The sequence below is a fragment of the Leptodactylus fuscus genome, chromosome 4 (assembly GCF_031893055.1).
Source record: "Leptodactylus fuscus isolate aLepFus1 chromosome 4, aLepFus1.hap2, whole genome shotgun sequence".
NCBI classification, from domain to species: Eukaryota; Metazoa; Chordata; class Amphibia; order Anura; family Leptodactylidae; genus Leptodactylus; species Leptodactylus fuscus.
This window is the reverse complement of record NC_134268.1, coordinates 79195229-79216133: the sequence shown is the minus strand read 5'-3', so window position 1 is coordinate 79216133 and position 20905 is coordinate 79195229.

Here is a 20905-nt window from a genome sequence, read left to right as displayed (position 1 = left end):
CGAGCGCTGGACGAGTAAAAGCAAAGCGATAGGAGTCCGGGCCCACATACAGAGAAAGAACCGTACAAAGCAGGACACGGCGCGGAGAGAATCATAGACCCGCAGGATAGTACTTTACCTTTGAGTAGCAATCCCCAGCATCCCTCCTGCAGAACCAGTGTTGATTGGCTGAATGCTATAGAGTGTATAGCATTCGGCCAATCAATGCTGGTTCTGCAGGAGGCTCGTTTGACGAGGCGGAGTCTAAGATCGGACCACAATGAAGACTGCATATTTAACATTAGAGCAGTCTTCATACCTACATATATACATTCTCCCCACACCATGTCCTGCTCTGTACGGTTCTTTCTCTATTCCCAACCTTTTTAGGGCACTGCTGGATAAAAAAAAAGAAAAGAAAAGAAAGAAACTTACTGAAGTTTTCACCAAAGTTTTTTTTTGTTTGTTTGTTTGTTGTTTTTTTTAACCATGAAATCATCTTCCCAAATAAAGTGTTGTAGCACCCTGGCAGGTTTCCAAGGAATCCTTGTCATGAGTCAATGGACTAGTCAATCTAAAATGGAGCCAGACTTATCATAGTGACTCATGCAATATGATAGATTAGATATATCGTCAGCCACCAAAACAAGACTTAAAAATGGCTAAGTCCCCATTTAGCATCCTGCAGCAAAACTGCGTTGAGAAAAAAACACCTTAACAATGCATCACAATTTTTTTCCATAACGCTTTTTCCCTATAAGTTTGAAGAGGTTTCCTCTGCCCACTTTCTGCTTTAATTATATCCATAGGGAAGTCACTGGTGTTTTCATAGGTATAATTGACATGCTATGGTTTCCAAAACTGCGACAGTTTTGGAAACTCCAGTGTGTGTCCGCTGCGCGTACCTTACCACACTGTAAGAATGGGATTCACTAGTATTCCATCCATTATACATTCACTGCAAAATGCCATGTGTTTTCTTTGGCATTTACACCATGTGGGGCCCCAGCTTAAAACAATACAAAAATGCAGTGCAGAGCGTAGAAGTTCCCTTATAAGTGCTATGCAGTACATAGAGCAAGAGTACCATAAATTTTCTGGATCAGTGGTGCTATGAAGTGCCCATTTTGTAACATACAAAACACAAGCAGTTCTGAGCTATACAGCGATACAGTAAAATAATAGAAATTAAATAGGGCATGTAAACAGAGAGAAAACAATTGAGTCCCCATACTTCCTAGTACGGTATACTATATCCTGAAAGTATGGTAAACCTACAATTTACATATACTTTCTTATGGTACTTCGTCTTAGGTTGGTGGTTTGCAAACAACTTAGTTCATTGCAGATGTTATTTGCAGTTTTCTAACACTTTGCAAAAAGTTAAAAATTGAGAGTCTTCAGTAGTTTTTTATTTTTCTATTTCATATGCTCTGGCTAATACGGTACAAAGATATATTTTTCCTTATACAAAGAGTTAAACTATATCTTTACTCTAGGACATAAGGTATGACATTTCAGAAACAATCTGATTCTCAATTTGTGGTGCTGAAGCCATCACTCCAAATAGCAGTATCATAAGCTATTGTTCAGAGAAGGAAGTAGCTGTAATACAGTGGAAGAGGAGTATTAAATCAAGAAGAAAAAGTAACAAAAGAAGAGAAATAAAGAGAATACATTTCTGATCATGAACATACTTTAACCATAGTGTAAAATAGGAGACCTACCGTATACAATATATCAAGAATGCATTCATATATATATTGTAACAAAAAATGTATGACTCACTGATTTGTGAGCTTTTGTATAGGTTTTTAGCCACTTTTTTACTTGATATATATTATTGATAGCTTTCTTGCATACATGCATGCCACTTTAACTTATGTATATATCACTGCCTACTTCATACTACAAAATCTATTCAGAAATGTTACAAGGATTTTCTAATAACTCAGTACTGTTAGTACTTTTTAATACATACAGTACTTTCCCATAGTGGTATATAGCAGTTTCAGAAACAAAAGAGCGCGACAAGTTAAACTATTTCCCTAACTTCAGGAGTTCCATCAACAGTTGTCTCTGCTATGCTCCAATTTACCAGTATGGGAAACAACCAAGAACAAGCTGTGTATGGCTGTGTATGGCTGCTAACTCTCAACTACCCCAGGGAAGCAGAGACACAGCTATTGTTAGGGTGCATTCACACGGAGGAAAATGGTGAGGAATTTGGTGTGGAATTTCAGCGCTGAAAAAAAAGCCTCCCATTGACTTCAATGGGTTCCTTTTTCTGCTAGCATCCTTTTCATACCCATAGTACTTGAGTGTATGAAGTAACTCATCATGTAGGTTGATCACATATAGTGCAGCATTGAGACCACCATCGATTCTGGTCAAGTATTCAATGGCTTTAGCTGTGAAACAACCCCATATAAACATGCTTTCTCCACCAAACTTGACCGTTCCTTCAATTTCTTGATCTGTTAGCCGAATTTTGCCTTGTTTCTTCCAGATCTATTAACACCAATCAGAGCCCAATCTACTGACCTTCGTCTCATCGCGCCAAATCACCTGTTTCCAATCTTCTACCATCCACTTTTCATATTTTTTTTGCAAACTCAAGCCAACGCTTCTCATGACGATATTGAATTTGAGGCTTATTCACCTTTTTCAGGACACCATTCCAGACTTGTGTGAGAATCATTACTTGTGTTCCCACTGTTATGAAATATGAGTCACCTTTACTGCCACGTTTGGTGTGACAGAACTGAAAAACCTTGCGATGAGCCAACTTGTCAATTCCAATATTTTGCCTGGATGTTCAAATCTTGGCTTTTGAATGGATGAATGGATTTTGTATTCTTCCGACTGTCATTATTTGTAGGGATACAGACGTTGCCCTTGATAGGTGAAGTTAGAGTCCCACCCCTTTCAATAGTAGATATAGATGAACTTCACACTGGGTATGCGTTAACCAATCACCAAGGCGCCTTCCCGTCTGCTATCGGCAGCATTCCTACTGCGCAAACTTTACTGGCTATACGCCATATTTATTTACCTCTATTAACCTTGTTTTGTGGGCCTGGTCGGGATGGACTGGAGGCCTACAGCTTGCAACCTGTGGCAGAGCCACGTTCAGAATCTTCTGCTGTCATCATACATAAGAGTCTGAGGAAGGTCCATCGGTCCGTTACTAAATAAAATGATGATTGGTTAACGCATACCCAGTGTGAAGTTCATCTATATCTACTTCCGACTGTCATGGCACTCATATGAAGCAGTTTGTAATTTTTTTTTTTTTTTTTTAGAGAGAACACTATCGATGAGCTGGATGATGTGGTTTCTCTTTTCTTGAGAAATGTCCTGATTGATCTTGCCGTGGATTCTGTGACTGATTCAGCCACGGAGTCCATGGCTTGAGATTCCCTGCTGATTAGGCCCATTCATCCAGGCGTAATCAGCAGCGGGATGGCACAACAGAGTACCAATGCACTGCATCATCATCCCTTCGTGGCAAGACCTATGCGAAAATTCCGGTGGCAGAAAATGAAGAGGTATTATTCGCCATGTGAACATACCCTTAGACAGTCTTAAGACCATGGAAAAAAAAGTAAACTACATACTTTTACATACTGATCTAGATAGCTGCAGTATTGATGCTACCCTTCAATTTCGGTACCGTAGTTATGCTTAAACTGAGAAAATGCTGATTTTTAATTATTAATATCATATTCTGTTATGTGAGCAAAATTAGCAAGTCATCCAGGGTCATAAGCTGGAGCAGTAAAGTAAAATGCGGTAATGGGATCAGACATTTATAGCACAGTAAGTAAGCAATGGCACAGGATATTGATATATTTGGTTATATCTTGATTAATGGAAATAATCCAAATATCTTTTAATGAACAACTGGCATATCTTAGCTATGAGCTGAAAACCAGTTGTTGCAGTTTTATAGATTTTGGTAATGGGAAATCCTTGTAAAATGACGGGTTTATAAATAATAGACATAAAAGACCTCTTCAATAAGTTGATTGAAATGTGGATGACTTTATTAAACATATTGCTTTTATCATTTTAAACCTAAAATGTTTTACGCTCACAGGAGTTTAAGGGTACACAGTTATTTCAAAGAGTTTGTCTCATACTTAAGAAAATGTGTATTCGTATAATCACAGTGAGTGAAATATTGATTCCAGTTAGACATTGGCTTTCACACTTTCATATATACAACATCTTTACATCGAGACAATTTCAATAACTATATAGTTAATGTATTGCATCTGAACATTTGCACATTGATTTCACTTTGTTAAAGGGTATTGACCAACTCTGCATTTTTCTTTCTTGCTTGTCTGTGTCATTAGGGCCCCCTTGTTTTTTACACTTTTCTCCCATTTTTAAATAATTGGCTTAACGATATTCTATGAATATTCTTGTATCCAACTTTTCATGGGCATTTTCAAATAATGTACGTTTCTCTAAAGACTGTTTTGTCTTCAGGAAATGACTCATCGTAGTTGGACATTGCACATGGAATATTCTGAAGCGTCTTGGCTACAAAAAGTAAATATATGGTCTATTAAAGGGATTCTACCATTAAACTACTTTTTTTTTCTAATGAACACGTCGGAATAGCCTTAAGAAAGGCTATTCATCTCCTACCTTTAGACGTGGTCTCCGCTGCGCCGTTCCGTAGAAATTCCGGTTTTAACTGGTATGCAAATGAGCTCTCTGCAGCAATGAGGGCAGGCCCCAGCGCTGAAACACTGATGAGCGCATCCCCATTGCTGCCCAGAGCTCTTTCCTGTGCTGCCTCCTTCTTCTGCAGCAACTCCGCCTCTTCTGGCTTCTCTTGCTCTTGTAGTTCTATACAGTAGCATAGAGAGGCCACCCCAAAATGGCCGCCGGCTCCTGTATTGAACTGCAAGAGCGGCTACCCCAAAATGGCCGCCTGCCGGCTCCTGTATTGAACTGCAAGAGCGGCTACCCAAAAATGGCCGCCAGCCGGCGGCCATTTTTGGGTAGCCGCTCTTGCAGTTCAATACAGGAGCCGGCGGCCATTTTGGGGTGGCCTCTCTATGCTCCTGTATAGAACTACAAGAGCAAGAGAAGCCAGAAGAGGCGGAGTTGCTGAAGAAGAAGGAGGCAGCGCAGGAAGGAGCTCTTGGGCAGCAATGGAGATGCGCTCATCGGCCTTACAGCGCTGGGGCCCGCCCTCATTGCCCGCCCTCATTTCTATGGAAAGGCGAGGTGGAGACCACGTCTAAAGGTAGGAGACTAATAGCCTTTCTTAAGGCTATTCCGACATGGTAATTAGAAAAAAAAAGTAGTTTAATGGTAGAATCCCTTTAATGTGGCATTTAAAAGCGATTGCTATTCCACTAGTAATGAAGATGTGTCAATAATGGAGGTGTTTCATTGTGCATTTCAGGGATAGACACAAACAGGAGAAGACCCCTGTGCAAGAAAAGTATGATGTCTCCAATAGTGTAACAGAAAGCATCTCTTTTATGCCCCTAATACACATAAGTGTAAAATGAATTAGCACAGATCCCTTAAAAAGTTATAGTAGACTTTCTATACATTTGGAAGTGGAACCTGTGCAACGGCTATTTTATATTTAATAATAGTAATAAATGTTGATTAGAGATGAGCAAGTAGTGTTCGATCGAGTAGGTGTTCGATCGAATACTACGGTATTCGAAATACTCGTACTCGATCGAACACTACTAGCTGTTCGAAGTTTAAGGTTCGATGCAGAACCAGCGTTGATTGGCAGAATGCTATACATTCTGCCAATCAACGCTGGTTCTTCTCTTACCTTTAGAAGTCTTCTCCGTGCAGTGTCCCCGCGGCGTCTTCCGGCTGGAATTCACTCTGCCTAGGCATCCGGCCTAGGCAGAGCCAACTGCGCATGCGTGGGCATGCCCTCGCATGCGCAGTCGGCTCTGCCTAGGCCCCGATGCCTAGGCAGAGTGAATTCCAGCCGGAAGAAGACGCTGGGACGCTGCGCCGGGAGAAGACTTCAAGGAGAATCCAGCCAAACCTTCACTCGTGGACTTTGTAAGTATAATTTTATCGAATTTTGCCTACCCCTGAAACGAGCATTTTCCCCCATAGACTATAATGGGGTTTGAAATCCGTTCGAACAGTCGAACAGTGTGCGGCTGTTCAAATCGGATTTTGAACCTCGGACATTTTAGTGTTTGCTCATCTCTAATGTTGATCAATGAATCAAAGAATTCTGCTTTCAAAATTAATATTTCTAAGTCTAATTTAATCTTATGTATCCTAGGAAAAAGTTCAATGGGATGATAAAAAGCAATTGGGTTCACATCTTTGTTGTTAGGGAATTGACAGTTGAGCAATTCCCCAGTGCTGCTGTTGAAACCTAGGAAGAAGGGAAAGACAGAGACAGTGAGTCCTAAACTTGACCCAGCCCCTGTTCCTGTCTACCTGCTTCACTGTCCTAATAACAGGGACAACTGGGCTAAAGCCCCTTTTCTAGATAAACAGTTGTATTTCCTTTGAAATGAAAAAAAATATATCTTATTTTTAGTTAAATTTAGTCGTATTGTCTCACAATTTATTTTATTGGAAACTATATTCAGTAGAGAAAAGTCTAAGATGGCATATTTGGAAAATAGTATCCTCCACCATTTAAAGTTCTGATTTTTGTCTTCTGATACAGATTCTGAAAATGAATCTTTGGGTGGAAAATTGAGATATGAAACTTAAATTTGACTTTGGAAATAAACAGTGCTTAGCTGATAGTATATATTTTCTGATCATTTTTGCATGCCCTTTATAGGTTAACACTAGAGATGAGCGAACACTAAAATGTTCGAGGTTCGAAATTCGATTCGAACAGCCGCTCAATGTTCGTGTGTTCGAACGGGTTTCGAACCCCATTATAGTCTATGGGGAACAGATACTCGTTAAGGGGGAAACCCAAATCCGTGTCTGGAGGGTCACCAAGTCCACTATGACACCCCAGGAAATGATGCCAACACCTCTGGAATGACACTGGGACAGCAGGGGAAGCATGTCTGGGGGCATCTAACACACCAAAGACCCTCTATTACCCCAACATCACAGCCTAACAACTACACACTTTACACACTCAATACCACCTCTCTGACAGTAGGAAAACACCTTGAAACATGTGTATTTGGCACTTGCAGTGAGGAGAGCTTGTCACCAGCAGTGAATTTGGCCCTTGTAGTAAGTTGAGGTTGGCACCAACATTTGTTTTGAAAATCAGGGTGGATTGAGCCTCTAACCAGCAGAGTTTGGGCAAATTCATGGTGGAGGGAGCCTCTAAAAACCCCAGTTTGGACCAATTCATGGTGGAGGGAGACTCTAAAAACCCCAGTTTGGACCAATTCATGGTGGAGGGAGACTCTAAAAACCCCAGTTTGGACCAATTCATGGTGGAGGGAGCCTCTAAAAACCCCAGTTTGGACCAATTCATGGTGGAGGGAGCCTCTAACCAGCCCAGTTTGGACCAATTAATGGTGGAGGGAGCCTCTAAACAGCCAAGTTTTGGGAAATTCATGGTGGAGGGAGCCTCTAACCAGCCCAGTTTGGACCAATTCATGGTGGAGGGAGCCTCTAACCAGCCCAGTTTGGACCAATTCATGGTGGAGGGAGCCTCTAAACAGCCCAGTTTGGGCAAATTCATGGTGGAGGGAGCCTCTAAAAAACCCAGTTTGGACCAATTCATGGTGGAGGGAGCCTCTAATTAGCCCAGTTTGGACCAATTAATGGTGGAGGGAGCCTCTAACCAGCCCAGTTTGGACCAATTAATGGTGGAGGGAGCCTCTAACCACCCCAGTTTGGGCAAATTCATGGTGGAGGGAGCCTCTAAAAAACCCAGTTTGGACCAATTCATGGTGGAGGGAGCCTCTAATTAGCCCAGTTTGGACCAATTAATTGTGGAGGGAGCCTCTAACCAGCCCAGTTTGGACCAATTAATGGTGGAGGGAGCCTCTAACCACCCCAGTTTGGGCAAATTCATGGTGGAGGGAGCCTCTAACCAGCCCAGTTTGGACCAATTAATGGTGGAGGGAGCCTCTAACCAGCCCAGTTTGGACCAATTAATGGTGGAGGGAGCCTCTAACCACCCCAGTTTGGACCAATTCATGGTGGAGGGAGCCTCTAACCACCCCAGTTTGGACCAATTCATGGTGGAGGGAGCCTCTAAACAGCCCAGTTTGGGCAAATTCATGGTGGAGGGAGCCTCTAACCAGCCCAGTTTGGACCAATTAATGGTGGAGGGAGCCTCTAAACAGCCCAGTTTGGGCAAATTCATGGTGGAGGGAGCCTCTAACCAGCCCAGTTTGGACCAATTAATGGTGGAGGGAGCCTCTAACCACCCCAGTTTGGACCAATTCATGGTGGAGGGAGCCTCTAACCACCCCAGTTTGGACCAATTCATGGTGGAGGGAGCCTCTAAACAGCCCAGTTTGGGCAAATTCATGGTGGAGGGAGCCTCTAACCAGCCCAGTTTGGACCAATTAATGGTGGAGGGAGCCTCTAAACAGCCCAGTTTGGGCAAATTCATGGTGGAGGGAGCCTCTAACCAGCCCAGTTTGGACCAATTAATGGTGGAGGGAGCCTCTAAACAGCCAAGTTTTGGGAAATTCATGGTGGAGGGAGCCTCTAACCAGCCCAGTTTGGACCAATTAATGGTGGAGGGAGCCTCTAACCACCCCAGTTTGGGCAAATTCATGGTGGAGGGAGCCTCTAACCAGCCCAGTTTGGACCAATTAATGGTGGAGGGAGCCTCTAAACAGCCCAGTTTGGGCAAATTCATGGTGGAGGGAGCCTCTAAACAGCCAAGTTTTGGGAAATTCATGGTGGAGGGAGCCTCTAACCAGCCCAGTTTGGACCAATTCATGGTGGAGGGAGCCTCTAAACAGCCCAGTTTGGGCAAATTCATGGTGGAGGGAGCCTCTAAAAAACCCAGTTTGGACCAATTCATGGTGGAGGGAGCCTCTAAACAGCCCAGTTTGGGCAAATTCATGGTGGAGGGAGCCTCTAACCAGCAGAGTTGGGGGAAATCAGGGTGGAGGGAGCCTAGTATTAGCAGAATTGTGCAACGCTTATGGTGGATGAGTATGAGGATGCGGAGGAATTGGAGAGGTTGAGTACAGACATGGAGTTTCATGTTGGGGTGCTTTACACAGGTGGGCACAAAAATGACGGCTCTACCCAGTGGTGGTTCATTTTTATCAAAGTGAGCCGGTCGGCACTCTCAGCTGACAGACGGGTGCGCTTGTCAGTGATGATGCCACCGGCTGCACTGAACACCCTCTCAGATAGGACGCTGGCGGCAGGACAGGACAGCACCTCCAAGGCATATAGGGCAAGTTCAAGCCACAGGTCCAACTTCGACACCCAATACGTGTAGGGCGCAGAGGGGTCGGAGAGGACAGGGCTGTGGTCGGAAAGGTATTCCCGCAACATGCGCCTATACTTCTCACGCCTGGTGACACTAGGACCCTCCGTGGCGGCACTTTGGCGAGGGGGTGCCATCAAGGTGTCCCAGACCTTAGACAGTGTGCCCCTCGTTTGTGTGGACCGGTGAGAACTTGGTTGCCTACTGGAGGAACTGCCCTCCCTGCCGCCAACGTCACATGCTGGAAACATCTCCATCATATTCTGCACCAATTGCCTGTGGCAAGCATTGATGCGATTGGCCCTCCCCTCTACCGGAATAAAAGACGAGATGTTGTTTTTATACCGGGGGTCAAGGATAGCAAAGATCCAGTACTGGTTGTCCTCCATGATTTTGACAATACGCTTGTCGGTTGTAAAGCACCCCAACATGAACTCAGCCATGTCTGCCACAGTGTTAGTTGGCATGACTCCTCTGGCCCCACCGGAAAGTTCAATCTCCATTTCCTCCTCATCCTCCATGTCTACCCATCCGCGCTGCAACAATGGGACGATTCGAAGTTGCCCGGAAGCCTCCTGTATCACCATCACATCATCGGACAACTCTTCTTCCTCCTCCTCCTCCTCCTCCTCCTCCATTAAACGCAGTGAAGCGGACAGATGTGTGGACCTACTCTCCAGCTGTGACGGATCGGATGCTATCCCTAACTCCTCTGTGTGATCTGAGTTATCCCTGATGTCAATCAGGGATTCTCTCAGAACACACAAGAGCGGGATTGTAAGGCTCACCATCGCATCCTCAGAGCTCACCCTCCTTGTGGACTCCTCAAAGACCCGTAGGATGTCACAAAGGTCTCTCATCCATGGCCACTCATGGATGTGAAACTGAGGCAGCTGACTTTGTGGCACCCTAGGGTTTTGTAGCTGGTATTCCATCAAAGGTCTCTGCTGCTCAACCACTCTATTCAACATCTGAAACGTTGAGTTCCAGCGTGTGGGGACGTCGCACAAAAGCCGGTGTTGTGGCACATGCAGGCGTTGCTGGAGAGATTTTAAGCTAGCAGCGGCTACTGTCGACTTGCGAAAGTGGGCGCACATGCGCCGCACTTTCACCAGTAGCTCTGGAACATTGGGGTAGCTCTTTAGGAAACGTTGCACCACTAGGTTGAAGACGTGGGCCAGGCATGGAACATGTTGGAGTCCGGCAAGCTCCAGAGCTGCTACCAGGTTCCGGCCGTTATCACAAACGACCATGCCTGGGCCCAGGTGCAGCGGCTCAAACCATATTGCCGTCTCATCGAGGAGGGCATCCCTCACCTCGGAGGCAGTGTGCTGTCTGTCCCCCAAGCTGATCAGCTTCAGCACAGCCTGCTGACGTCTACCAACGCCAGTGCTGCAACGTTTCCAACTCGTAGCTGGGGTCAATCTAACAGCGGAGGAGGAGGCGGTGGCGGAGGAGGAGGCGGTGGCGGAGGAGGAGGCGGTAGAGGAGGAGGAGGAGGAGGGGGGTGTTCTTCTCGTGTCCCTGCCAGGAATGTTAGGCGGGGAGACGAGGTACACCGGGCCAGTTTGGGAAGCAGTCCCAGCCTCAACTACATTCACCCAGTGTGCCGTCAGTGAAATGTAGCGTCCCTGTCCGCATGCACTTGTCCACGCGTCGGTGGTCAAGTGGACCTTTGTGCAAAGCGCGGAACTAAGGGCCCGCCTGATGTTGAGTGACACGTGCTGGTGCAAGGCGGGGACGGCACACCGGGAGAAGTAGTGACGGCTAGGGACGGCATAGCGAGGTGCCGCAGTTGCCATCAGGTCCAGGAAGGCGGGAGTTTCAACAAGCCGGAACGCCAACATCTCCTGGGCCAGCAGTTTAGCGATGTTGGCGTTCAAGGCTTGCGCGTGTGGGTGGTTAGCAGTGTATTTCTGCCGCCGCTCCAATGTCTGAGAGATGGTGGGTTGTTGTAAAGAAACGCCTGATGGTGCCTTTGATGGTGCAGGAGAAGGAGATAAGACAGGACCAGGGGAGGATGAGGTAGAAGTCAACAAAGTGGCGGAGGCAGATGAAGTGGTGTCCTGGCTCGTCCTCTGGAGTGCATCGCCAGCACAGTCAGCAGTGGCAGTGGCAGAGGCAGAGGCAGAGGCAGTGGCAGTGGCGTGAACGGCAGTCGGCCTTTGTCCTGCCGTTGCTGCCTGCCACTGATTCCAGTGCTTGGATTCCAAATGACGGCGCATTGAAGTGGTGGACAGGTTGCTCTTCTCAGAGCCCCTAATCAATTTCGAGAGGCAAATTGTGCAGACAACACTATATCTGTCCTCGGCGCATTCCTTGAAAAAACTCCACACCTTCGAGAAACGTGCCCTCGAGGTGGGAGTTTTTCGGGGCTGGGTACGAACTGGAACATCTTGGGAGATTCCGGGTGTGGCCTGGCTTCGCCTAAGCTGCTGACCTCTGCCTCTGCCTCTAGCTACCCTTTTTGGTGCTGCACCTGCCTCAACATCCACACTACTTTCCCCGCTTGACATCCCCCCTGTCCAGGTCGGGTCAGTGTCCTCATCATCCACCACTTCCTCTTCCAACTCCTGTCTCATCTCCTCCTCCCGCACAATGCGCCGGTCAACTGGATGCCCTGACGGCAACTGCGTCACATCATCGTCGATGAGGGTGGGTTGCTGGTCATCCACCACCAAATCGAACGGAGATGGAGGAGACTCTAGTGTTTGAGCATCTGGATACAGATGCTCCTCTGTTAGGTTCGTGGAATCGTGACGTGGAGAGGCAGGTTGAGGGACAATGAAAGGAGCGGAGAACAGCTCTGGGGAGCAGGGACAGTTTGGGTTATTGTTCTGTAAAGCTTCGGAATTTTGGGAGGAAGGAAGACAAGACTGTTGGGTAATAGGAGGAGAGGAGGCAGAGTCTGACTGGCTGCTGGACAATGTGCTGTAAGCGTTCTCTGACAGCCATTGCAAGACCTGTTCCTGGTTCTCGGGCCTACTAAGGTTTGTACCCTGCAGTTTAGTTAATGTGGCAAGCAACCCTGGCACTGTGGAGTGGCGCAATGCTTGCTGCCCCACAGGAGTAGGCACGGGACGCCCTGTGGCTTCACTGCTACCTTGCTCCCCAGAACCATTCCCCCGACCTCGCCCACGGCCTCGTCCACGTCCCTTTCCGGGAGCCTTGCGCATTTTGAATTCCTAGTTAGAAATTGGCACTGTATACCAGTAGTAAAAATTGTGGGTGCACGTAACCCCAATATATTCTTTGAATTCCCAGTCAGACACTGGCACTATATGGCAGTAGCAAGAAATGAGGGTATTTGTATTCCCAATATACTCTTTGAATTCCCAGTCAGACAATGGCACTGTATACCAGTAGTAAAAATTGTGGGTGCACGTAACCCCAATATATTCTTTGAATTCCCAGTCAGAAACTGGCACTATATGGCAGTAGCAAGAAATGAGGGTATTTGTATTCCCAATATACTCTTTGAATTCCCAGTCAGACAATGGCACTGTATACCAGTAGTAAAAATTGTGGGTGCACGTAACCCCAATATATTCTTTGAATTCCCAGTCAGACACTGGCACTATATGGCAGTAGCAAGAAATGAGGGTATTTGTATTCCCAATATACTCTTTGAATTCCCAGTCAGACAATGGCACTGTATACCAGTAGTAAAAATTGTGGGTGCACGTAACCCCAATATATTCTTTGAATTCCCAGTCAGAAACTGGCACTATATGGCAGTAGCAAGAAATGAGGGTATTTGTATTCCCAATATACTCTTTGAATTCCCAGTCAGACAATGGCACTGTATACCAGTAGTAAAAATTGTGGGTGCACGTAACCCCAATATATTCTTTGAATTCCCAGTCAGACACTGGCACTATATGGCAGTAGCAAGAAATGAGGGTATTTGTATTCCCAATATACTCTTTGAATTCCCAGTCAGACAATGGCACTGTATACCAGTAGTAAAAATTGTGGGTGCACGTAACCCCAATATATTCTTTGAATTCCCAGTCAGAAACTGGCACTATATGGCAGTAGCAAGAAATGAGGGTATTTGTATTCCCAATATACTCTTTGAATTCCCAGTCAGACAATGGCACTGTATACCAGTAGTAAAAATTGTGGGTGCACGTAACCCCAATATATTCTTTGAATTCCCAGTCAGACACTGGCACTATATGGCAGTAGCAAGAAATGAGGGTATTTGTATTCCCAATATACTCTTTGAATTCCCAGTCAGACAATGGCACTGTATACCAGTAGTAAAAATTGTGGGTGCACGTAACCCCAATATATTCTTTGAATTCCCAGTCAGAAACTGGCACTATATGGCAGTAGCAAGAAATGAGGGTATTTGTATTCCCAATATACTCTTTGAATTCCCAGTCAGACAATGGCACTGTATACCAGTAGTAAAAATTGTGGGTGCACGTAACCCCAATATATTCTTTGAATTCCCAGTCAGACACTGGCACTATATGGCAGTAGCAAGAAATGAGGGTATTTGTATTCCCAATATACTCTTTGAATTCCCAGTCAGACAATGGCACTGTATACCAGTAGTAAAAATTGTGGGTGCACGTAACCCCAATATATTCTTTGAATTACCAGTCAGAAACTGGCACTATATGGCAGTAGCAAGAAATGAGGGTATTTATAACCCCAATATATTCTTTGAATTCCCAGTCAGACAATGGCACTGTATACCAGTAGTAAAAATTGTGGGTGCACGTAACCCCAATATATTCTTTGAATTACCAGTCAGAAACTGGCACTATATGGCAGTAGCAAGAAATGAGGGTATTTATAACCCCAATATATTCTTTGAATTCCCAGTCAGACAATGGCACTGTATACCAGTAGTAAAAATTGTGGGTGCACGTAACCCCAATATATTCTTTGAATTCCCAGTCAGAAACTGGCACTATATGGCAGTAGCAAGAAATGAGGGTATTTATAACCCCAATATATTCTTTGAATTCCCAGTCAGACAATGGCACTGTATACCAGTAGTAAAAATTGTGGGTGCACGTAACCCCAATATATTCTTTGAATTCCCAGTCAGAAACTGGCACTATATGGCAGTAGCAAGAAATGAGGGTATTTGTATTCCCAATATACTCTTTGAATTCCCAGTCAGACAATGGCACTGTATACCAGTAGTAAAAATTGTGGGTGCACGTAACCCCAATATATTCTTTGAATTCCCAGTCAGAAACTGGCACTATATGGCAGTAGCAAGAAATGAGGGTATTTGTATTCCCAATATACTCTTTGAATTCCCAGTCAGACAATGGCACTGTATACCAGTAGTAAAAATTGTGGGTGCACGTAACCCCAATATATTCTTTGAATTCCCAGTCAGACACTGGCACTATATGGCAGTAGCAAGAAATGAGGGTATTTGTATTCCCAATATACTCTTTGAATTCCCAGTCAGACAATGGCACTGTATACCAGTAGTAAAAATTGTGGGTGCATGTAACCCCAATATATTCTTTGAATTCCCAGTCAGAAACTGGCACTATATGGCAGTAGCAAGAAATGAGGGTATTTGTATTCCCAATATACTCTTTGAATTCCCAGTCAGACAATGGCACTGTATACCAGTAGTAAAAATTGTGGGTGCACGTAACCCCAATATATTCTTTGAATTCCCAGTCAGACACTGGCACTATATGGCAGTAGCAAGAAATGAGGGTATTTGTATTCCCAATATACTCTTTGAATTCCCAGTCAGACAATGGCACTGTATACCAGTAGTAAAAATTGTGGGTGCACGTAACCCCAATATATTCTTTGAATTCCCAGTCAGAAACTGGCACTATATGGCAGTAGCAAGAAATGAGGGTATTTGTATTCCCAATATACTCTTTGAATTCCCAGTCAGACAATGGCACTGTATACCAGTAGTAAAAATTGTGGGTGCACGTAACCCCAATATATTCTTTGAATTCCCAGTCAGACACTGGCACTATATGGCAGTAGCAAGAAATGAGGGTATTTGTATTCCCAATATACTCTTTGAATTCCCAGTCAGACAATGGCACTGTATACCAGTAGTAAAAATTGTGGGTGCACGTAACCCCAATATATTCTTTGAATTCCCAGTCAGAAACTGGCACTATATGGCAGTAGCAAGAAATGAGGGTATTTGTATTCCCAATATACTCTTTGAATTCCCAGTCAGACAATGGCACTGTATACCAGTAGTAAAAATTGTGGGTGCACGTAACCCCAATATATTCTTTGAATTCCCAGTCAGACACTGGCACTATATGGCAGTAGCAAGAAATGAGGGTATTTGTATTCCCAATATACTCTTTGAATTCCCAGTCAGACAATGGCACTGTATACCAGTAGTAAAAATTGTGGGTGCACGTAACCCCAATATATTCTTTGAATTACCAGTCAGAAACTGGCACTATATGGCAGTAGCAAGAAATGAGGGTATTTATAACCCCAATATATTCTTTGAATTCCCAGTCAGACAATGGCACTGTATACCAGTAGTAAAAATTGTGGGTGCACGTAACCCCAATATATTCTTTGAATTACCAGTCAGAAACTGGCACTATATGGCAGTAGCAAGAAATGAGGGTATTTATAACCCCAATATATTCTTTGAATTCCCAGTCAGACAATGGCACTGTATACCAGTAGTAAAAATTGTGGGTGCACGTAACCCCAATATATTCTTTGAATTACCAGTCAGAAACTGGCACTATATGGCAGTAGCAAGAAATGAGGGTATTTATAACCCCAATATATTCTTTGAATTCCCAGTCAGACAATGGCACTGTATACCAGTAGTAAAAATTGTGGGTGCACGTAACCCCAATATATTCTTTGAATTCCCAGTCAGAAACTGGCACTATATGGCAGTAGCAAGAAATGAGGGTATTTATAACCCCAATATATTCTTTGAATTCCCAGTCAGACAATGGCACTGTATACCAGTAGTAAAAATTGTGGGTGCACGTAACCCCAATATATTCTTTGAATTCCCAGTCAGAAACTGGCACTATATGGCAGTAGCAAGAAATGAGGGTATTTGTATTCCCAATATACTCTTTGAATTCCCAGTCAGACAATGGCACTGTATACCAGTAGTAAAAATTGTGGGTGCACGTAACCCCAATATATTCTTTGAATTCCCAGTCAGACACTGGCACTATATGGCAGTAGCAAGAAATGAGGGTATTTGTATTCCCAATATACTCTTTGAATTCCCAGTCAGACAATGGCACTGTATACCAGTAGTAAAAATTGTGGGTGCACGTAACCCCAATATATTCTTTGAATTCCCAGTCAGAAACTGGCACTATATGGCAGTAGCAAGAAATGAGGGTATTTGTATTCCCAATATACTCTTTGAATTCCCAGTCAGACAATGGCACTGTATACCAGTAGTAAAAATTGTGGGTGCACGTAACCCCAATATATTCTTTGAATTCCCAGTCAGACACTGGCACTATATGGCAGTAGCAAGAAATGAGGGTATTTGTATTCCCAATATACTCTTTGAATTCCCAGTCAGACAATGGCACTGTATACCAGTAGTAAAAATTGTGGGTGCACGTAACCCCAATATATTCTTTGAATTACCAGTCAGAAACTGGCACTATATGGCAGTAGCAAGAAATGAGGGTATTTATAACCCCAATATATTCTTTGAATTCCCAGTCAGACAATGGCACTGTATACCAGTAGTAAAAATTGTGGGTGCACGTAACCCCAATATATTCTTTGAATTCCCAGTCAGAAACTGGCACTATATGGCAGTAGCAAGAAATGAGGGTATTTATAACCCCAATATATTCTTTGAATTCCCAGTCAGACAATGGCACTGTATACCAGTAGTAAAAATTGTGGGTGCACGTAACCCCAATATATTCTTTGAATTCCCAGTCAGAAACTGGCACTATATGGCAGTAGCAAGAAATGAGGGTATTTGTATTCCCAATATACTCTTTGAATTCCCAGTCAGACAATGGCACTGTATACCAGTAGTAAAAATTGTGGGTGCACGTAACCCCAATATATTCTTTGAATTCCCAGTCAGACACTGGCACTATATGGCAGTAGCAAGAAATGAGGGTATTTGTATTCCCAATATACTCTTTGAATTCCCAGTCAGACAATGGCACTGTATACCAGTAGTAAAAATTGTGGGTGCACGTAACCCCAATATATTCTTTGAATTCCCAGTCAGAAACTGGCACTATATGGCAGTAGCAAGAAATGAGGGTATTTGTATTCCCAATATACTCTTTGAATTCCCAGTCAGACAATGGCACTGTATACCAGTAGTAAAAATTGTGGGTGCACGTAACCCCAATATATTCTTTGAATTCCCAGTCAGACACTGGCACTATATGGCAGTAGCAAGAAATGAGGGTATTTGTATTCCCAATATATTCTTTGAATTCCCAGTCAGACAATGGCACTGTATACCAGTAGTAAAAATTGTGGGTGCACGTAACCCCAATATATTCTTTGAATTACCAGTCAGAAACTGGCACTATATGGCAGTAGCAAGAAATGAGGGTATTTGTATTCCCAATATATTCTTTGAATTCCCAGTCAGACAATGGCACTGTATACCAGTAGTAAAAATTGTGGGTGTATATAGCCCCAATTCTATTGCTAGGGGACTTGCAGGGTATTTCTGGGGTGAAGGTGGGGGGGCACACCGTTGGAACGGGTATCGGGGTATATATCGGGTATACGGGAATACACTGACAGTGTATTCCATTCAGGATCCTGGGAAAGCTGGGTTGCGGCGATTGAGCCCGTCAGTGCCACGTTACACTGACAAGCTTCTCCCTGGAATTTAGCTCTTACAAGAGCTGTTGGTTGTCTTCTCCTTCCTATCCTAGCCTGTCCCTGCCTACCCAGAATCTAAGCCCTAGCTAGCTGGACGGAAACCTCCGTCCTCGGTGAATTGCAAGCTCAGAATGACGCGAAGCTGGGCGTCGCTGTTCTTTTAAATTAGAGGTCACATGTTTTCGGCAGCCAATGGGTTTTGCCTACTTTTTTCAACGTCACCGGTGTCGTAGTTCCTGTCCCACCTACCCAGCGCTGTTATTGGAGCAAAAAAGGCGCCAGGGAAGGTGGGAGGGGAATCGAGTAATGGCGCACTTTACCACGCGGTGTTCGATTCGATTCGAACATGCCGAACAGCCTAATATCCGATCGAACATGAGTTCGATAGAACACTGTTCGCTCATCTCTAGTTAACACACATTTCTTCAATCAAAAAATGTTACTGATCTTTAGGTTATATAACTAAAAGAAAACCTTTTTTGTTATCCCATAGAGACTTGTTAACACAACATGAAAACCTATGTCATCAGCATTGCTTCTGCCATGGTCTGATCATAAAGTTCAAAGCTCTTCAAGTAATTTTAAGTAAAGACATTGATGGCAAGCTTGAAGATGATGCTCTGAATACTGATATATGTCATAAAAAATACATTAATTTGTGATCTTAATTTAACAAAGCACTGCTTTCCACAAGCTGAATATATACAATATTTGATCATATTGCAAGTAGAAAATTTACAAATATAATACATACAAAGATACGCATAACAATATAAATAATGTAGAGTTAGTCATTTTGCAAGTATCAATATCAATCAAAACCAATGCAGAAATATCAATAATTATCTCACCATAGATGGAGTACACTATTAACACAGAACGTTCTTTAATATACTTACCATTAGTTAATAGCATAACTTGGGGTCAGTCAAGGTAATATTCACTATATCTATGGAGATATTAAAGTTTAATATTCATATTCAATATCAAATTGACTTAGTAATAATTTATTTAACTAAGATCCTAACTCAAAGATATGTTGCTTCTTGAGCGGTAAAGTGTATAAAACTGTAATATATGATATTGGAGAAATGCTGAGAGAAATAACCTCTAGTATTCATTTGTGGTAATTGACCACTAGTCTCTGATATTTACTAGAATATATTTTTTCCAAACTCCCATGGAGATTTATTTTTTCAACTGGGCACTGTTTCAGGGGTTCTTGTATAGAAAACCTGTTCAAATCCCGCAATGACATCTCAATAGGATATAGGCTTGGATATTGAATAACTTGCCATTCTAAGCTTCAAAGTAAAACATAAAACTAATGTTGTATTTATTTGATATTGCAATATTCTTGTTTTTATTAATATAGATTGTCAGTCACATATAGGGATCACAATGTACTTTTTTTTTTTCTTATCAGTATGCCTTTGTAGAACAGGAGTAAATTGATGTAAACACGGGGAGAACATACAAACTCCTTGCAGATGTTTTCCTGGTGGGATTTGAGCCCAAGGCTCCAGCGCTACAAGGCTGCAGTGTTAACCACTGAGCCACCGTGTTTCCGCTGTTGTTGCCTTATTCATACTGACCAATAAAAGATAACTTATTTTTACTTCTTAAGGGGTTAAACATAACACAGTGGGAGTGTGACCCAAAGGGAAACAGAGCAGATATGCTTTTCTGAGGTTTCCAACTCTCCTACTTTAATCTGGGGTGGTAGGAGTAAATTTTCATCTAAAAGTGGGAACCAACAAATTTCGACTTACTACCTAATCCATAACTCACCAACTCAAGCACATTTTGGTTCAGAAAGCTGAGCAGGTAGAGCCGACCATCTACAGCTCTGAGCTTGGCCAAATAGCAAATGTATCACAGAATAATATTCAGTATCTCACAATATCAAAATTTCAGAATGGTGTGCTAAGGTACAAACTCTCCAAAGTGTTTACAGAATTCACTATAAAAATACAAGACAAGGGAAAGAGAGCCCTCCACTTTGAAGATAAAATGGATGACATTTGTGATACCCTGGGAGACAACAAGACTAGACTATACTGTATAAGTATGACTTCACAAACAACTTTCAAGATTCGAACCTGTGTCCTGGATCGTTGTTTCTGTGTCTTTGTTTGCTGAGCTATTCAGCTTGTTGAACACTTGTCTTCTGGACTTTTGTGTTGAACTTACTCCTGAGGCTCATCATCTGTTTCCACTGATTAGAACCCACCCTGAATTAACCCTGATTGGGCTAACTATATATAGGTGACTCTGACACTTCCTGCTTTGTGTTGGTGTAACACACTCCGGAGGGCCAGGGCTGGTTTCACGGGTAAAATATCAGATGTGGCCGGCTTTTAGGGGGTCCCTGGGTCCAAAATGTGCACAAAATCTCCTTTTTGATGTCCCCGACTACCCACCCCCACATGATATCTGACAATGACAACAGACAACCAGGTCTCGGGGGTAGCCATTGCTCTTTTACTAGCAGGACAAGATAATACAAATGTACATATGGAGTAATTCTTCACATACAATACAGCGATCTTTGTAGGTAGTGTCCAATTAAGCAGGTGATGGAGCTTGGAGCAGGAATGCTTTGGATAGTTTAATTAGTAGTTGCTTGGGTAGTTAAACTTGTATATACTTGTAAAGATGGCCTGTATCCAGGGGGTTAGTCCTCAACAA